General features: G+C 39.0%; 1 protein-coding gene across 6 annotated transcripts in view; it reads right to left on the bottom strand.

The window, feature by feature from the left end:
* The window catches only part of EXOC4 (exocyst complex component 4), an 806015-nt gene that overhangs the window by 554385 nt on the left and 232706 nt on the right, over positions 1 to 18924 (bottom strand). The window contains exon 10 of one of the 6 annotated variants that reach the window (XR_009494158.1): positions 1 to 18924. This exon is cut by the window's left edge and continues 63236 nt beyond it. The exons of the other annotated variants lie outside the window; for them this stretch is intronic. The gene's annotated coding sequence lies outside the window, so the exon portion shown is untranslated. 6 annotated transcript variants of the gene reach the window in all.

The raw sequence follows: 18924 nt of genomic DNA, 5'->3' as shown, positions 1-18924 counted from the left end.
CACACTCACTTTACAAAACTAGTACTTCCTTACAAAGTTAAACACACACCTACCATATGATAAAGCAATCCCACGCTCAAGTATTTCCAAGGGAATTGAAAATATACATCCCACACAAAGATTTATACATGAAGCTTTAGTGCAGCACCATTTACAACAACCAAAACCTGTAAACAATTTAAACAATTCCAAGAGCTGGAAGGATAAACAATGTGACATGCCATATCTGCTGTGGTATATCCATACAATAGAGCTCTACTAAACAGTAATAAAATAAAAAGGCACAAACTACTGATCCACGCAATAAGATGGATGAACGTCAAAATCATTACATTGAATGAAAGAAGCCAGACATAAAATATATCTGCATGATTCCATTTATATAAAATGTAGAAATTGCAAGCTAATCTCATGACATGAATCATTTCAGTAGCTGCCTGGGGCTGGATCATAAAAAAAAGCAAGAGAATTCCAGAAAAACATCTACTTCTGCTTCATTAACTATGCTAAAGCCTTTGACTGTATGGATCACAACAAACTGTGGTAAATTATTAAATAGACGGGAATATCAAACCAGCTTACCTGCCTTCTGCAAAACCTGTATACACGTCAAGAAGCAAGTTAGAACTAGACATGGAACAACAGACCGGCTCAAAATGGGAAAGGGAGTATGTCAAGGCTGTACACTGTCACCCTGTTTATTTAACTTCTATGCAGAGTACATCATGTGAAATGCTGGGCTGGATGAAGCACAGGCTGGAATCAAGACTGCCGGGAGAAATATCAATAACCTCAGATATGCAGATGACACCATCCTTATGGCAGAAAGTGAAGAAGAACTAAAGAGCCTCTTGATGAAAGTGAAAGAGGAGAGTGAAAAAGTTGGCTTAAAGCTCAACATTCAGAAAACAAGGATCATGGCATCCGGTCCCATCACTTCATGGCAAATAGAAGGGGAAACAATGGAAACAGTGACAGACTTTATTTTCTTGGGCTAAAAAATCACTGCAGATGGTGACTGCAGCCATGAAATTAAAGAGAGGCTTGCTCCTTGGAAGAAAAGCTATGACCAACCTAGACAGCACACTGAAAAGCAGAGACATTACTTTGCTGACAAAGGTTGGTCTAGTCAAAGCTGTGGTTTTTCCAGTAGTCATGTATGGCTGTGAGAGTTGGGACCATTAAGAAGGCTGAGCGCCGAAGAATTGATGCTTTTGAACTGTGGTGTTAGAGAAGACTCTTGAGAGTCCCTTGGACTGCAAGAAGATCCAACCAGTCAATCCTGAAGGAAATCAACTCTGAATATTCATTGGAAGGACTGAAGCTGAAGCTCCAAAACTGTGGCTACCTGATGTGAACAACTGACTCATTGGAAAAGACCCTGATGCTGGGAAAGATTGAAGGCAGGAGGAGAAGGGGACAGCAGAGGATGAGATGGTTGGATGGCATCACTGACTCAATGAACATGAGTTTGAGCAAGCTCCAGGAGATGGTTAAAGACAGGGAAGCCTGGCGTGCTGCAGTCCATGGGGTCACAGAGTTGGACATGTTGTTCAGTTGAATGACTGAACAACAACAACTAGGGCTGGGAATGGAGGGAGAAGCACACTTCAAAAGGCCACAGAGAAACTTCTGGGTGACGAAAATGTCCAGTCTCCTGACAGGTATACATATTCATCAAAACTAATCAAATTGTTCATTTAAATGAATTTACATACAATAAGCTATATTATCTCAATAAAATAGAGAAAGTCACAAGTCATCTCAAATGCAAGTTAATTTGCAAACCTTATATAATGAAGCTCGATTATATTAACTGTTCATCTCTATCATTTATCCACTTTGTGGCCTTTGGTTAGGTTAGTTAATGCTCATAAGCAGTGGTTTCTTAGCTATAAAAAAGTTTGAAAACAAGACCTACTTGAAAAAATTATTATGAGAATCAAGTAATAATTATGTTGTTGTTTAGTCACTCAGTCATGTCTTGACTCTTGCAACCCCATGGACTGTCGCTTATCAGGTCCTCTAACCGTGGGATTTCCTAGGGAAGAACACTGGAGTGGGTTGCCATTTGCTTCTCCAGGGGATCTTCCTGACCCAGGGATTAAATAGAAGTCTCCTGCCTTGGCAAGTCCGTTCTCTACCACTGAGCCACCAGGGAAGCACCGAGAATTATGTACCTACTCAAAAAAATGACATCTCAATAACTTCACTCTCCTTTCTCAATATTAGTTTCCCTTATCTTCCTTCCTCATAAAACCTCTGATATATTTATATATCTCCTCAAGTATTACTAACACACTGGAAAAAGCTCTAAACTTGTGGAGAGAAAAGACCTAAACTTCTGCCGAATTCACCATTTGGTTAGTGTTTAACACTGAACTTCTTTATTTGTAAGACATATGAATAATTATTGGGCACTTACTATATGCAAGACACTGAACTAGGAGCTTGGAATGTCAGGTAAACACAACTGATAAGGTTCCTGCCTGTGTGCAACTTAAATTAAGTACACATTTCAAACAAACAAGCAATTAGCTGAATAACCATAAGCATGCTATGTGCTACAAATAAGAAAACCAACCTTGTCTGGGAGAAATTAAACAAACAAAGCTTCCTGAAGAAAGTAATAGTAAGAAGACAAAAGAAGCTACTCCATGCAAGATTTTTAAAAATACTGATTGACACACGGTATTTAATAAGCTTTATTTAAAAATTCTTTTTATAAAGCAAAGAACCACCTTTAAGATAACAACTATTAACCAAAGAGAAGGAGAAGATAGGGGACACCAATTCCAAGTAAGGAGGACCCAAGGCCTAAATGAGCTTGAGCTTCTGAGAACTGCAACAGACAGTCATAAGAAGTCCAATGAGAAGGTCATGGCGAGAAAACGGGGACAAGAAGAGGCTGTGTATAAATGGCTGCCAAATCATGCAGATCTTAATAGGCAGATTAAGGACATATAGTTTAGCACAAGAGACATACGAAATCACTTTGGATCCAGTATAACCAAATGGTTTGGAAGAATTCAAGGCAGTAAACAATGAAGAGCTGATGGTAGTTAGAACCTGGGTAAGGCAAGAGCCCTTTATAAAAATAGTAGATGGGTCTGTCACAGTAGATGGGTGCAGAGACGGTAGCAGCAGTATCTTGTAACAGACTATATAGTGCAAAGGAGGAAAACAGAAATGACTTCTGGGTTTAGCAATTAATAAGCCAAGAATGCCACTTAGTGAAATCGAATACACTGAAGGAAGAGCAGGCTTGGGGGTAATGGGGAGAAGAGGAGATCATGAGCTTGATTTGGACATGTTCAGTGTCTGCTGCCCATGAGAACCCAGAGAGGTAACCCTCTGGCTTGCCTTAAATGGTTATCATGATGATGTTTTTATTGTATACATAAATTATTACTAAAAATTTTAAACTGTTATCTCATACTATAAAGTCTACAGAAACATAAATGTATTAGAAACTGCATCCTAGCTCAAGGTCCCTCTCAGCTTCTAAATTAAAGTCAGAGAACTAGAGGGACAAGGAATAATTGCAAGATTGGCAGCTCAAGTAAATTTGGAGTAGGAAGAAAAAAGCTGATTCTTTTCCTTACTTACAATAAGGGAACTAGTTTAACAACTTCCATCCATTTATCTAAGGGAATGTTTCTGAGTCTCAAAGGAAGAATCATGAGTTATCAAGACTGGGTACTATATTAGTTTTCTTTTGATGTGTAAGAACTTACTGCCAATTTAGCAGCTTAAGACAACACCCTTGATTACCTCACAGCTTCTGTGGATCAAGAGTCCAGGCACGGATTAATTAGGTCCTGTGCCCAGGATCTCACTAGGCTGAACGTAAGGTGCTAGTCAGGGTTGCAACTTTACCTGAGGCTGGTGGTCCTCTTCTGAGCTCATTCAGGGTGTTGGCAGAATACAGTTCTTTGTCGTTATAGAACTGAAGTCTTTGTATTCCTGCCAGCTACTGGACAGGGGTCACTCTCAGCTCCCAGAGTCCACCTCATGTTCTTGCCACAGACCCCACTCTTCTCACAATTAGGTTTTCAAGGGTAACATCTGTACTACTTCTGGCCCCTTTAAAGGACTCACTTGATTAAGTCGGGCCCACCAAGGATAATCGCCCTTTTGAGTAACTCAAAGACGAATCATTAGGATTTTAATCATATCTGGAAGGGGATGATATTCCATCATAGTCACAATCTGGCTCAAACACAAGAGGAGGAATTATAAATGTCATGTGTCACTGGTGTCAGTTTTGAGTTCTGTAAGAACTCTAAATATCAGTCAGATACCTGTAATATCAGTGAGAATATCAGGAAGAGTATCAGTAAAATACCTGTAATAAAGATGTAATTCAAAGTAGAAAGCCACTAACCAAAAAAAAATGACAGAGAAGACAAAAGATATCATTATATCCCATAAAAGTGATAAGAGATTAATAGGTGATTTCTAAAAAAAAAAGACACCCAAGAATTCTGGGTAACACTGTATGTACAGAAGCAGGACTTCCCAGGAAGAACACAGGCTCATGTACTATGAAAACCTGTAGTACTGAAAAAATCAGTGAATTAGGAAATAGCCTGTAAACTGAATACTCATATCCAGAAGTAGGGAGACCTTAGAGTTCAGGGAGGCAGGCGGGGGGTGGGGCGGGGAGGGGGGGGGGGGCGGGCGTTGTTTTGTTTTAAATAAAGTAGACTACACATCCACCAAAATGGAGAAAACTTAACAGCCTTATACAATCACATTAGTGAGAATGTAGAATAATGTAATTTTCATACAATTTCTCATTAATTTCTGTAATTGTAAAATGCCTGTTAGTTATCTTCTAAAGAGAGATACATGAGTAGCTCATGACTCAGCAATTCCACTCCTAGGCTAATTCTCAAGAGAAATGAGCGCATAGGTACAAAATTCTTCACAGTATATTAATGTATCACAGCTGCAAAGTGGAAATGACAAATGTTTGTTAACAGAGCAAATGAATAATTTGTCCTACAATCATACAACGGAATATACAGCAATAAAAATAAACTGTACCTTCAATAACATGAATGAATCTCCAGACATGATGTTGAACAAAAGAAGATACGTAAGACACTGTTATGATTCTATTTATAAAGAGTGAAAGAACAGGCAAAACTAAGTGACAGCATTAGAATCACAATTGTGGTTGCCTTGTGGAGGTGAGGCTGATTGGGAAAAAGCAGGGGAAAATCTCCCGGGTACTGGTTACATGACTCTTCATATATGTCAAATTTTGTATGTATATTCAAGATAAGCATATTTCACACACTTCAGTGTAGGTACAGTTGTTGTTTAGTCACTAAGTTGAGGCTGACTCTTTGCAACCCCATGGACTATGGCCCACCAGACTCCTCTGTCCATGGGATTTCCCAGGCAAGAAACAGAAAGGATTCAGTTCTTAGGCTCACATGTTATAGATAATTTCTGTTTATATAATTTACATGATTACTGTAAAAATATCTGAGGCAGTGACAAATTTCAAAGTGTGAAATAAAACAATTATGGCTAAAAACTAAGCAAACACCATCTAAAATTGAGCTAGTTATTCCCCTTGGGGCATTTTGTATTTACCACAAAATGTCCTAGAAGTGAAAGTGAAGGAAAAAAATAAAAGAACCATACTGACTGATTCAGGGATGACAAAGGAATCCAATTGCTTAGGAAATAAGACCAAATTCTGTGTCTATTCTGAGGAAACTACATCTATTACATTAATCAGAGTAAACAGATTTGAAATGATAGCAACCACTCAAATTAGATACAAAAGAATATTTGTGGCAGGAGATCTTCTCTTGAAAAAAAATTTAAATGACACATTTGAGAGGAGTTGGAATTATTGATTCCAATGGATTCCAGAAAGAGTCAAAGAATCTAAAAGGGTAGATACTCAATGAGTGAATGGTTTGTCCCATTCACAGCCTTACTTGGATCAATTCTCTTTCTGCAGCCACGTGGTGGGAAATATTGTCCACACGTGGCTCATTGCTCACCTTCCAGGACAAGTCAAAAACTCCCCTTTCAGATTAGCTGTAATTGTTTTTTTGTTTTTGTTTGTTTGACTTTGTTTCAGGCATACAGTTTGTTGTTTTTAAGAATTTGCGTTGTTTTCAATAGATCGTTTCAATTTATTTTCCTCAATGATACTAGTTTGAGCCCTCTGCTAGCTCTAGGATATTTTAAGTTGAGTTGTTAGTAAATCATGATTTAGAGTATAACTTTTTCATTTTCACAAGTAGCAAGGCAATGATTTCAAACTGGAGGAAAGAGGAAGGCAAAACAACAAGGTACATAAAATGCTGCCGAATGCTCATATCTAAAGTCATTACTTCATGAATAGAAGGCATGTCCACTACATTTTAGCCTCTTTATTTTGCTATATACTAATCAACCTAAATTATTTTTGTAGTAAAATTCAGACTTAGTGACACTGAAGATCAAAGTAACTTTGAAGAGAAATGGCTACTTTCATGATGGCCATATTTATTTCGGGGGAAATAACTAGGAAGAGCAGATCACTATAGAGTCACTAAGCACTGCCCTCTTGGTTAGATACATGTGAATGCCACTTAACATTATAAGATTGGGATGATCACCAAGTTAAACATGGTTTCTCAAGTCTTTAACTAAAAGGGCTTTTATCCAAAAAAAAAAAAAATAGAAAAGAAGCAAAAGAGGACCATTATAGATTTTACTAGAATTTCTTTGTCCATTAGCATGCGTATTCAATCATTAATTTTAGAAGAATTTATTTTTTGAGTATCTCCCATATATGAAGAATGATGCTAAGTGCTGGGGTGTGGGGCAGGGGGCAGGGGGGAGTGCAGATATAGATAAATTAACAATAACTAACATTTATTCAGTATTTAGTATGTGCCAGGCACAGTGTTTAGCCACACATATTAACTCTTTTTATCCTCACTATGGCCCTATGAGATAGATATATTTACAGTTTGTAGAAAATAAAACTGATATACAAAGGAGCTAATTTGCCCAAAGTCACCTAGTTAGGAAACCTGCTACAGAGACCATACTCCTAGTTCTCAGACTCAGAACAGAGAGTGACTGAGAGGCTAAGACTCAAGAATCCAGAGGTTTGGGCAGAATGAGAGTCGGAGAAGTCATTTAACTTCTTTTTACAATTAAGACAACTAGAAAGTAACTTGTACAGAATTGAAAAAGCAAGTTATTAAGAAAGATAGATAGTAGCTTGATTTTAATAGCAAAAATAGAGGATATATCTGGAAACAAAAATTAAAGACTTCCTATTCTTCAGAGACATAGAAAGGGCACCAAAGTTAATAGATCAGTTAAATCCTAGAAAGGAGAAAGCAGTATGTGGAATTTAAAAATAGAAAGAAGAGGAGGGAAGGGGGGAAAAACTTTAACTCCATTACACTTAGAGAGGGGAATGGTAATGGTAATCAAACATGCTGAAGGCCTTAATCACCAGAGAGTTGATAACAGATTAATACAATTAGTTAGGTTAGCTAAGGTTAGACAGATCCAAACAAAACTAAAAGAGAAACATGAAAATATGTATTATAAAAAGCAATCTTCGCCCCTAACACTCCATAAAAATCACTTCTCTTCTTGTACTTCCTATCTTACAACAAATAACATCAGGATCTACCCAAGTCACCAGATTGGAAAACTGGGAACCAAGCCTATCTATTGCTCAAACTCCACACAGAATGAATCCTGTCCAAGTGACTCCACCTCGAAATTAGCTTTTGGATCTACTCCCACCTCTCCATCCTCCCTGCTACCACCCTTCTAAAAAGCTGGCATAATCTCCTACAAGCTCTCACCTGGAACAGCGCCATAATGTGCCTCTTGTCTCCAATCTCACTGCACTGATGCTCTTCCATGAGCCACTAGAATACTTGTACTAAAATGCAGATTTGATTAGGTGACTCCCCTGCTTTAAATCCTTAGAGGACTCCTCATCACTCACAAGCCTCCCTGCTGTCATACCAGGTCCCTTGAGATCTGCCCAACTGTCCCCCTCGACTGGGTCCAACCTTCCCTTTGTGCTTCAACCACAACAAAACACCTCCATCTCCCTGAAGCTCTCACACAGCTGTGTGTTGTTTTACATCCTCTCCCTACCTGCAGTGAGTGCCCTTCCCCTGGTCAGTCCAGTGAACTCATCTTTTCAACTGTTCTTTTTTTAATATTTATTTATTTACTTTGGCTCCATAGGGTCTTAGTTGCGGCAGTGGGGGCAGCCCTATGGCCTGTGCAATCTGAATCCCCTGTCCAGGGAAGGAACCTGAGTCGCCTGCACTGGAAGGTGGATTCTTAACCCCTGGACCACCAGGGAAGGCCATCCAATTTCAACATAAAGATTCCTCCTTTGTAACAGCTTCTATGGCTAACCCAGGAATGTTCTGTTTTCTCCTCCATGCTCCTCAAGGTACTTATTTATGAAAACTGTTTGCATGTCTTGTCTTCCACAGCTCCAAGAACTCTTCCACATGCAGACGTTCTAGGAGCAGCGCCTAAAATATGGTTGGCCTGGAAATGTTGACTATGTTGTCACCTCCGACACATCAATTACCAGAACCTTAAGAAAGAGGCAAGGTCAGAGTACTGCTGGCTTCATTACATGGACAAGTAATCTGGGGCTCAGAAACATAAAATACCTTGCTTGGTAAAAGCAAGGTGAGTACTAAGTACTCCTTCCACTAAACAAGAATGCTCCCATAGCTACTCAAAGCACAAACAGCCGTACCAATATTCCACATATGAACCTCACTAACCAACTGAACAGGGATATGTAAATGAGCTAACTGGTGCTGAAATCAGGCATTAATGTGCAAACAAACAGGGACTTATTTGAGCTAAGTGGGCATGAATATGCAAATGAACTGGCTGCAGTTCAGTACATGTCATCACAATTCTAGGAATGAACATCCTATATTATGACTATTACAATATTCATGTAGCATTCAGAGAGACTATCATATATTACTGTAATATGGGCTTTTCGAGTTTAAAATTGTGGTGAAGCCAACAGTGACTTGATGTATATTTTCATCCACACCACAATGACAAGCTGGAAATCCAATGTGAGTACACACAACTCTGCCACCTCCATACAGAAGCAAGCTGCCATCTGCAGCCTGAGCTGAACAAGGGACTTTGGAATCGGCTGGGCTGGTCCTTCATGATCCAGGTGCTGCCAGGATCTCCAGCCAAAACTACTGTACAGTCTGATACAATACTGTTACCACAATTACATTTAAAAGTTATTTTTTTCCTCTAGGATTTTTAATAAAGTGGCAAGGCTCTACTGCTTGAACACCACTCAGAAAATCCAGTATGTGATTATATTTAGCTTTTGGTCTAGTATAAACTTTTATATTCCTATCACCACCAGCACACCACTGGTTTCTATCAATTCTTCATCTCTTAATTGCTATGATGCACACAGCCATTCACAACAGCTTTGGTATCCTTTCTGTTATCTCTGGTTCCCAAAAGTTATAAATTATAATCAGTAGAGGTCTGTATATATGAACTGATTTCCTTAATTAAAGAAAAAGTTATATCCAATTAATGTTACAAAACAAGAAAAGCCTATACTCTCACATTTACGTGACTTTATCCCTCCATGCCCACTGCCTGAAAGGCCCACCCCTTCCCTCTTTATCTGGAAAGCTACTTTTCATTCCTCATAAGCAGTTCAAACCTTAAATACTTACAAAAGTCACCCTGCCTTTTCCAGAGCTTGTACACACATTTCAGCTACATACATATATACATACAGCTCCATCACAGCACGCGTCACAGCACTACGATCACGTGCTTGTACGTTGAATTAACTGGAACATAAGTAGAGCTGCAAGTTATAGAGAATCCAACGATTAGTGACAAACAAGACTGCTGCTTCCTCTTTCATCGAGAAGTCGGGGTGGGATGGTGGCTCTGGTCATCAGAGTGTAACACTCCGTGGGACCAGAAACCTAAGCTCTTTTTCACTTGCTGCCCAACCATCCCTACAGTGCGGCCTCACCCACGTGGTCTAAGATGACTCCCCACCACACTTCATTCATACTGTGTATGTGTGAACATCTTCACACAGTACACACGCACCAGGCTGGTACAGAAGAGTCTTCTCCTTCCCTTTAAACATAAGACCTGAAGTTACACACATCACTTGCACTCACACTCAGTTGGCTAGAACTATGCTTCCCTAGCTGGCTGCAAGGAAAGCTTAGACATGTTTATATTTGCAGGTAGCCATATGTACAGCTAAAAATTAGGGGCTGTATCAATATAGAACTAATGCTGGGAGACAAATGCCAGTCTCTGGGACACACTCACAGTCCCTTTATGTTTTTTTACTTTAAAAGGCAAAACTCAAAACCTAGTTCTGTTCCTCATGGTATCCTAAAAGCCTAGTGACGTGTCCAGTACAAATACACATGATAAATCTGTACCGATTCAATAAATCAACAGGAAATCCTAGAAAACACAGCAAGAAAAAGGAGAACAGCAGCTGACTTAAAGTTAGGTTCTGACACTCAGATGTAGGATGAGAGAGAGGAAGACGCAGGTCAGTGGGGAGGGAGCCTTCCTGACTCCAAAGTTGTCCTCTCATGAACTCCATAAGGTACAGACCTAGTTCAATAATCATTCACAGCTTCAGCAGGGGCACGGAGTTTCAGTGAAATGGTGCAGGCCTAAAAAAAAGATTCCAGCTATCGCAGAAAACTCCAATCTGGTTTAGACTTCCAAACAGTAGCATTACACTGCAATGTATGATTGTGTCTCCAGAGACCTAGAGGGCTTTTAAAAAATTAATTATTATATTTCTACTCTTAATGAAATGTATAATATATGTGAGAGTGCACTTGGCATTTGTATGGTTTTAAAAATAATAAGACTAGCATGAGCATTTCCATCATGGAGCTTAAGAAACACAACACTCCTGTTCTCCTTCAAGGCTCATGTGCTCCTCTCTTGGATCATATACTCTTCCATCTTCTCCAGAGGTGATCCCTTTCCTAAATTTTATATTTATGCCTCTATCTTACCTTCTTTGCATTTTCATTACATAAGGAGACGTATGCCTAAAGAAGATACTATTCATTTCTGACTGCTTCTGATCTTCATGTAGATGGAATTAAGCCTATACAAAGTCCTATGTGACTGCTTCTGAGATCCAACAAAACTAACGCAGAGCAGAGTTCATTCTTTTTCATTGCTATTTACTATCCCTCCACTTGGAACCATGGCTATACCATGATTTATTAATATATTTCCTTTCTCCAGTCTATGCCATTTGTTTCCAGTTTTCTGTTATTCAAACAATGCTGCTATAAACATACTTGTCCATAAGTTTTGCCTTTCACATTTGAGTTCTCTGCCCACCAAAAACATATTTTCCTAAATGATACGAGGTTCAAATCCAATGTGTTTTCTTTTTTTTCCTTTACAGGTACTCAATTGTCTCACCACTCATTACTGGTAAGTCTGTCCTATCCCTACAAACCTATAATACCCTCTCTCTCCTGATATCAAATTTTCCTTTGGTTAGGCCTCTGCCTCCGAGAGTTGCTGGTTCCCTCGGGTGCCCCAGAGAGGAAGGGGAAAGGAGCAGATGGAGAAAGGGTCTAAGCGGGGGAGGGGCTGACCCCCAGCCTCAATGAGCCAAACCACTGCCACTTCATCTCTTTTCTGTACCAAACTGGGAAAGAAGACACAAACAGACGACTGGCTCTGACTGAGAAATGAGTTTAAAGCGCTTGGTTGTGAGTTCCACAGCGCTTTCTCGCATTAAAAACCGACTGCTTTATTTTCTAGATGTCATACTGTGCGCATGTTTACTTCAACTTCTGAATTTTTATATCAGATCACTTTCGATAAGGTAATCTCTATTAGTATGTCATTAGTATTACATTTTGAAAATATAATATTACCTTATGAATCGTGTCTTATTGAGACAATGATACACTTGTTATACAGCATTCCCACTAGTTCCTAATAACTACTTTCCTCACTACATACCATAAATGTCTGTGGTCTTCTCTATCTTCTAAAAGAGCTCAGGTCCAAATGAGCTGCATCATAAAAACTACTAGAGTTGTCAAAATGCAATTTCTTATGGTCCTAAAGAAAGTCTAAGAAAATAAGGAACAGCAGCAAGCTGCTATCTCCACATTATTAAAAAATTAATGTGAACCAAATGATGAAAAGTATGACGGAAGCTAACTTTCAAAATTCTGTTGCATCACGTTAGAAGTTTTTGGTGTAGTTTTTTCATACTTTGGTTTAAAAAAAAAGTTTAACTAAAGTATAACATAAATAGACATGCATATGTATGACTTTTAAAAGTCAAATATATATATATCTCATTTAGCAGCATTTCCCCTTCATTCCTATTTGTATGGATGAATAAATAAATGGGTAGAACAAAAGCTTTTTTAAAATACAGTTATATGTCATCAACTAGTTCTGCATAATGACCAAGGACCCTTTGTCAAGAGTGAGTTTCTTAGACTTTACTAAATGAGGCTTTGCAATGGCCTCTTTGTACTCCCCTGTTTCATCTCCTCCATGGTTCAGCTACCAGTGACTTGTCCACTATGTAGAAAGGATGGGGTATGAACTAGACTTATTCAGAAAATAAATACCTATATACTAAATCCACAAAAACAAAATAATTTTAAATAAAATACCTACATTCCATAGATTAAGGCTAAGAGTTGGTACACTCAATAACAGTCGTGGCATAAGAACACTTTTATTTTCTACAAGATTTGAAATAACGCATTTGTCTGCTCATGACCTGAGGAAAGTACATTTATTATAATACTTCTTCTTAGGAACAGACGAAGAAATTAGCACTTATAAAAATTTGATTATAATTTCATTATGAGACAAATCTTACCTATAAGTAAGTTATGATCTGTCTTTTTAAAAAGTATTAAATACCCCAAAGGAGGGGGAATCAATTTTCATATACTATTTTAGAACTTAAAACAGAAGAGCTAACTCTAACAGATTAAGGTTATTTTGAAATAATTATATGCAATTTTAACCAAAAAAAGTACTTTTTTTTTTAACCCATGTCACCTGCATATTGTTACTGAGTTATTAACAAAGTCATTAAGCAAAATTTTAAAGACTACAAAGAATTTTCTTATCAGATTTTAGAATATAAAGCTTTACAAGTTCTTGTATTTAAGGCTGTGGAACAAAAGAGTGGTATGAGTATAAAATCACTGTGCCTCACTTCAGCCAAAATGTCCCTGAAAATGTATGCATAAGTGAAATCTTGCTTTAAATGTTCCATTATAGAAGAGCTTGCTACTTAGGAGACTCTTATTATAAATTCTCTGTGAAAAGGATAATCAACTCATGGTTAATCTATTTCAAATATTGCCTTACCTTAAGGCAAGGCGCCTCCAAGCAGATTAATTACATACAACATTATTAAGTATTCACAACCCCAGTTAGCAACAACCCATTAGAGAGAAAAACTCAGAAAATTCAGGTCAGGTCAGTGTAAGAGCCCACTTTTCCCTGATGCCAGTACTTCTGTATTTACTATGTAAAGCAAATCCTCTTAGAGAAGTCAATTCTCAAGTGGTTGGAGCTTTACAGACTATTTCAATGTCAGGGCCATAGAAATGCTACTCATTAAACTAATGGGAATAAAACTAATACTCTTAAAGGTGATATAACTGAGAACAAATAGAAGCACTAAGTAGCCCCAGGACACAGAAGAAACTGGAATCAAACTGAGCATACATTTCAACCTGTTAATGTACTCTACCCACTCGTGAGTTCTAACATCTTTAAAAATGAACACAGACAAATCACAGAACTACAAGTCTGTTTATTAAAACCCCCCACTGCTGCTGCTGCTGCTGCTGCTGCTAAGTCGCTTCAGTTGTGTCCGACTCTGTGCGGGTTTCTCAAATAAGTAAGCTTGAACCTACATCTAAGATTTGAGGATAGAGGCCTCCTCCTCCATCATGTATTTTCTAAGTGCCTGATTCCAGTCAAGCGCTGTCCCGGGCCGTGGAACACACTACCAACGCTTGCATTCTGAGGGAAGTGTAGAAAATTAACAAGTTAACCACTGACTGACCAGAGGAGTACTAATACATCTTTTGTTACCCAAATATTATTGACCGGAGTGTTTCAAAATTCACACAGAACAAATCGCCAACCACAGGCATTAGTAGCTTCTGCAAAAAATCGCCAGTCAATAATGTGTTAAGAAGATGTATATATATTTTTTAATCTATCATGAGGAAAATAAAAACCTGCTGAGATCAAGAATGATAGGATGCGAGAAGGGGAGACAGGATGCTGGAAGGGATCGGAAAACAATGATGAGATTTGGGCAGGACACACAGACTTGGAAGTCAGCTGTATTGAGGCCGCAGGCAAAGCTTGGTTTTGGCTGAGCTCATCTGGGGAAAGGCCACACAGGGAGCACGGGAGAGATTCCCGGACCAAACCGGGAGACACTCCACGGAGGAGCCCTTGAGAAGACTCAGAGAGAACACGAGAGAGAGAAACGGAAAACAGCTGCTGAGAGAGGCAGTGAGAGGAACGCAGAAAAGCAAACACAAAATCTGCCAAGATGGAGGTCACTGGTGACCTTGAGGAGAGCCGACCCAGAGAAACAACGGGAATGCAGGGGAGGTGAAAATGAGGGATGGGGGTGTGGGGGCGCAGCTCCCTTCAGTCTGCAACAATCAACTGTTTTAAACACCATTTTAATTTCAATCAATTATAGCTATTCTAATTTTTCCAGAGTTTTAATATCTAATTTACCAGTCACAATATCCCCCTAAAAGAGTCAGAAATGATAACAGCTCTATTTTTCAAATGAGAGGACCGAGGCACAGGGGACTGATTAACCACAGAGCTTATTTTGGTCATGGGCTGCAGTGAGTATTTTGACTTTTTTTTAACCCTCATGAGATAATGTGTTCATCAGTTATCTTATTCTCCTGAAGAATCACGCACTAAACCTGAGATGCTATATTCAAGCTAAACATTCATTAAAATGAGTATCTTTCTAAGCTACCACATGGCTGCCTAAGTGGAACAATGAACCAGTGAAGAGGCTCAGAACAACAGGACGTCTGTGATTAACGGAGACACATACACAAGTTTGATTTCCACCTGTTACCCTGCACACTTGGAAATCGCACCCCCACCTCCTCAGCCCAATTGCCAAAAGCAGACTATATAATGAACCATCTGTACCCTGACAGTTAGAGCCAATTGAGATAGGTTGATGGTACCAAAGAAATCTCATTTTTTTATTCTTTTCTTCCCCCTTGTGGGTTGTTAGGTTGGGTAACATTTTTAATTGCATGATGAATTGGAAGTGTTGGCAAGAACTAAACTTTTTGTCAGATTTGAGCTTTTTAATGTTACTTTGATGGTCTTTTACCATGCTCCTACAACAGAAGGAAGAGCTGACCTCATGAACCAAACCACTGCAGCTACGTGGTGCTAAGAGAAGTGACGAAAATCTCCTGCCAGTCTCTCGTGATGTGACTGAACTATTCAGCTACACCTTTTCAGGGTAAGCTGAAATGTGGATCTCACTGTGGTCCTTGGACCAGTCAGATTAACAGAATAACTGAGCAAGAATGACTGTTTTTAATGGAAAATAGGTATGACCCCCCCACACACAACTTTTTTCCCTGAAATATTAAAAGCACTCTTCAGAGAAACTCTGACTGCTCAATGAAACACTATCAAACTTGTATAATAATTGGTCATGTGATATAGTCTCTCACCAAGCATGTGATGTATCAGTTCAGTTCAATTATTTTTTAATGACTATTGTGAACATGGTCTAGCTAGCTAGTCTCTACCTGTAACCAGAGATAAATGCTCCTGTTTTGCTCAATACAGGTAAGTACAATAGACTGTTGCTTGAAAGTTCCATATTTCAATTAACTTTTTGAAAGAGGGGAAGTTCCTAGTCAAGATTATGATGATTCTCCAATTAACCATCCTCACAGAATAAAAGTCCTCTGTAATTTAACTGGATTTTAGTGTTTTTCAATTATACACAGCAATGCTGTCATAGGTCAGACAGCTCAAGGGCAATATTTGTACTTAATAAAGCCATGTATAATTGCAAAGGACAAAAACGTATCTATGTATAGTCTCTACTTCCACCTAAACTAAAAGCTAATGGAAACCGAGGAAGCTGATAATGGCTGTCAGTGGTCCCATCTCCTTCGGGACTCCTAACTTCTTAGTGGTAAGCTGTCCATCCTACTTTAGACCTCTGCCATCCATATTCCTCCTGTCAGTGAGCTAGTCAGTCTTTATCAAACATTTACTATACCGGGCACTGTGCAAAGCACAGGAAATAAAGAAGCATTTCCTTCCCAGAGCTTATACTTCAGTGACAGACTCAAACAGTGAGCATTAAGCCACACTACAGTGCAGAAAGTGATCAGAAAGGGAACATTAAATATGTGAGCACACAGCAGGGGGAATGAGCTCAGAGAGAGGTAGAAAGAGGGCGTGTGTATGGTTTTTTGGGTGGTGGGCAGGAAGTAAGTTAGGGAGAGGAGGGACCAGCAGGGTAAATGACAAATTTAAGTAGGAAAGGTAAGTAGCATTTAGCCCAATGAGGAGACAAACAGAATGTATATGAAAACTCTACAGTGACAGAACTAGTAATAACAACATTTGAGGAGGAAGGCATTAGAGTTACTATATGCCAGGCACTTTTCTTAACACTGTTCACAGCTTAACTCACCTAACTTTCATAACAACCTCATGGGGTTATTTTTATCCCCATTTGGAGATAAACAGAGGCATAGAGCTTCTGAAGCTAGGAAATCAGGAGCTAGGTTTGAAATGTGGGCAATATGGGCCCAGAATCCTCTACTCTTCATTGATCGGCTATTACTGTCTCTCAAGAGATCATGGACCACGAATGGGGAGGAGGGCAGAGAAAATCCTTCCACATGGCTAGAGCAGACTGCTTACTCACTGTGCTTACTATCTAACCAAAAAGAAGAATCTAGTGCATACTTATGTGTACTCAGTCATGTCTGACTCTGCAACCTCAAGCACTGTGGCCCCCCAGGCTCCTCTATCCATGGGATGTTCCAGGCAAGAATACCAAAGCAGGTTGCCATTCTCCTCTCTAGGAGATCTTCCCAACCCAGAGATCATATACTAGAAGCCAGGTGGAAAGGAATTATATGGGTAAATTTAACCTATTCCTTAGGCCAACTCTGAATTCACAAATGAACTCTGTGATGAAAGGTGGAGATACAGAAGATCTCTCTAAACCTAGATGACTTGCTACATCCCCTACCTGGCAGTTCAATTATAATCAGTCCTACAAGAATGTGTGTTCCAAAACTACCATTGCCTCCCAAGCTTTGCAGTCCATCCTACATTGCTAGGAGGTCTCTGCCTGCAGAGGTCTGGATCGCCTCCTCCTTCACTCCTTGTCTGACCACACATCGGGTTACTCCTTCACTTATTCCAAATCTAACTATTCTCCATACTCCTCCACTTCAAGACTCCAAGACACACCCTTCATGTTTTCTAGAACATATAGCAATACTTTAGAACTAAGTAAGATGCTGGTAAGCTAATGTCCTTTTCCTTATATCCTGAAACATATTTCTAGGTTTTTAATTCTAGAAATTAAATCTAAAGAATCATTCCCTTCCTTCAACAAACTTAGCAATTTATGCCTAACATCTGCTTAGCTGTTGACCACTGACTGTCTGATATTGCTTGGTTTCTGGAGGGGTTTCTTTGTTTGCTGTTGGCGCACCATGGGGCATCTTAACTCCCCAACTAGGGATCAAACCTGCGTCTTCTGCACTGCAAGGCAGATTCCCTGATATTGATATTCCTCCCTTACTTTCACAACTGGATCTTCAGGCTCTTATCTTATTTGTACCAGACAACTTCCATCCCTTTCAGTGCTTGTGTGTGTTGCATTTAGCAGGCCTCACGAACCTTCCTTGACTGATCACATTTCCCATGATTAGCATCCTTTTGATCACAGGGGAAAAAAATGTTATTGGCGTGATTTTTTTTATTTAATTAAATTTACTCATTTATTTTCTTAAGTATTTTCTTCTTCAGATTTCAACTATTTGGTAACCACACCTAAGTATCAAATATCCTGTGTATCAAAGCTATGTCAGCACACACTATTTAAAGGGAGAGGGTGGGAAGATTTGGGAGAATGACATTGAAACATGTAAAATATCATGTAAGAAATGAGTTGCCAGTCCAGGTTCGATGCACGATACTGGATGCTTGGGGCTAGTGCACTGGGACGACCCAGAGGGATGGTATGGGGAGGGAGGAGGGAGGAGGGTTCAGGATGGGGAACACATGTATACCTGTGGCGGATTCATTTTGATATTTGGCAAAACTAATACAATTATGTAAAGTTTAAAAATAAAATAAAATTTTAAAAAAAAAGAAGTTAAAAAATAAATAAACAAACAAAAAAAAAAACTCAAGGTAACTATTAAGAATAACAAATAATTGATTTTTCTGCCTTGTATTAATACCCTTTGTGAGGTCTAGAATATAATTATGAAAACAAAATTTAGAACAGATATAAATATGAAAAATAAATAAATAAATAAAGGCATCCTTCTTCCCTTTTCCAAATCTCAAGCATTCCTGTGATACTCCAGAAAGTATTGAAAACAATAATTAAAATAACCATGGCAGCCACAGAAGATGGGCGTTCCTCTAGACGGTGACTGGAATCATGTCCGTCATCTTTAAGCAAGAGGGAACTGCCCTCCTTTTCTTTGCACTTTGAGCTCCCACTTGAATGGTGGCAGGTCTATAAATCCTGCAGCTATAGTAACAGTTTTAGCTGCTTGGCGGCAGAAG

The sequence above is a fragment of the Bos taurus genome, chromosome 4, assembly GCF_002263795.3.
Source record: "Bos taurus isolate L1 Dominette 01449 registration number 42190680 breed Hereford chromosome 4, ARS-UCD2.0, whole genome shotgun sequence".
Lineage (NCBI taxonomy): Eukaryota > Metazoa > Chordata > Mammalia > Artiodactyla > Bovidae > Bos > Bos taurus.
This window is presented reverse-complemented; position numbering and strand designations above follow the sequence as displayed.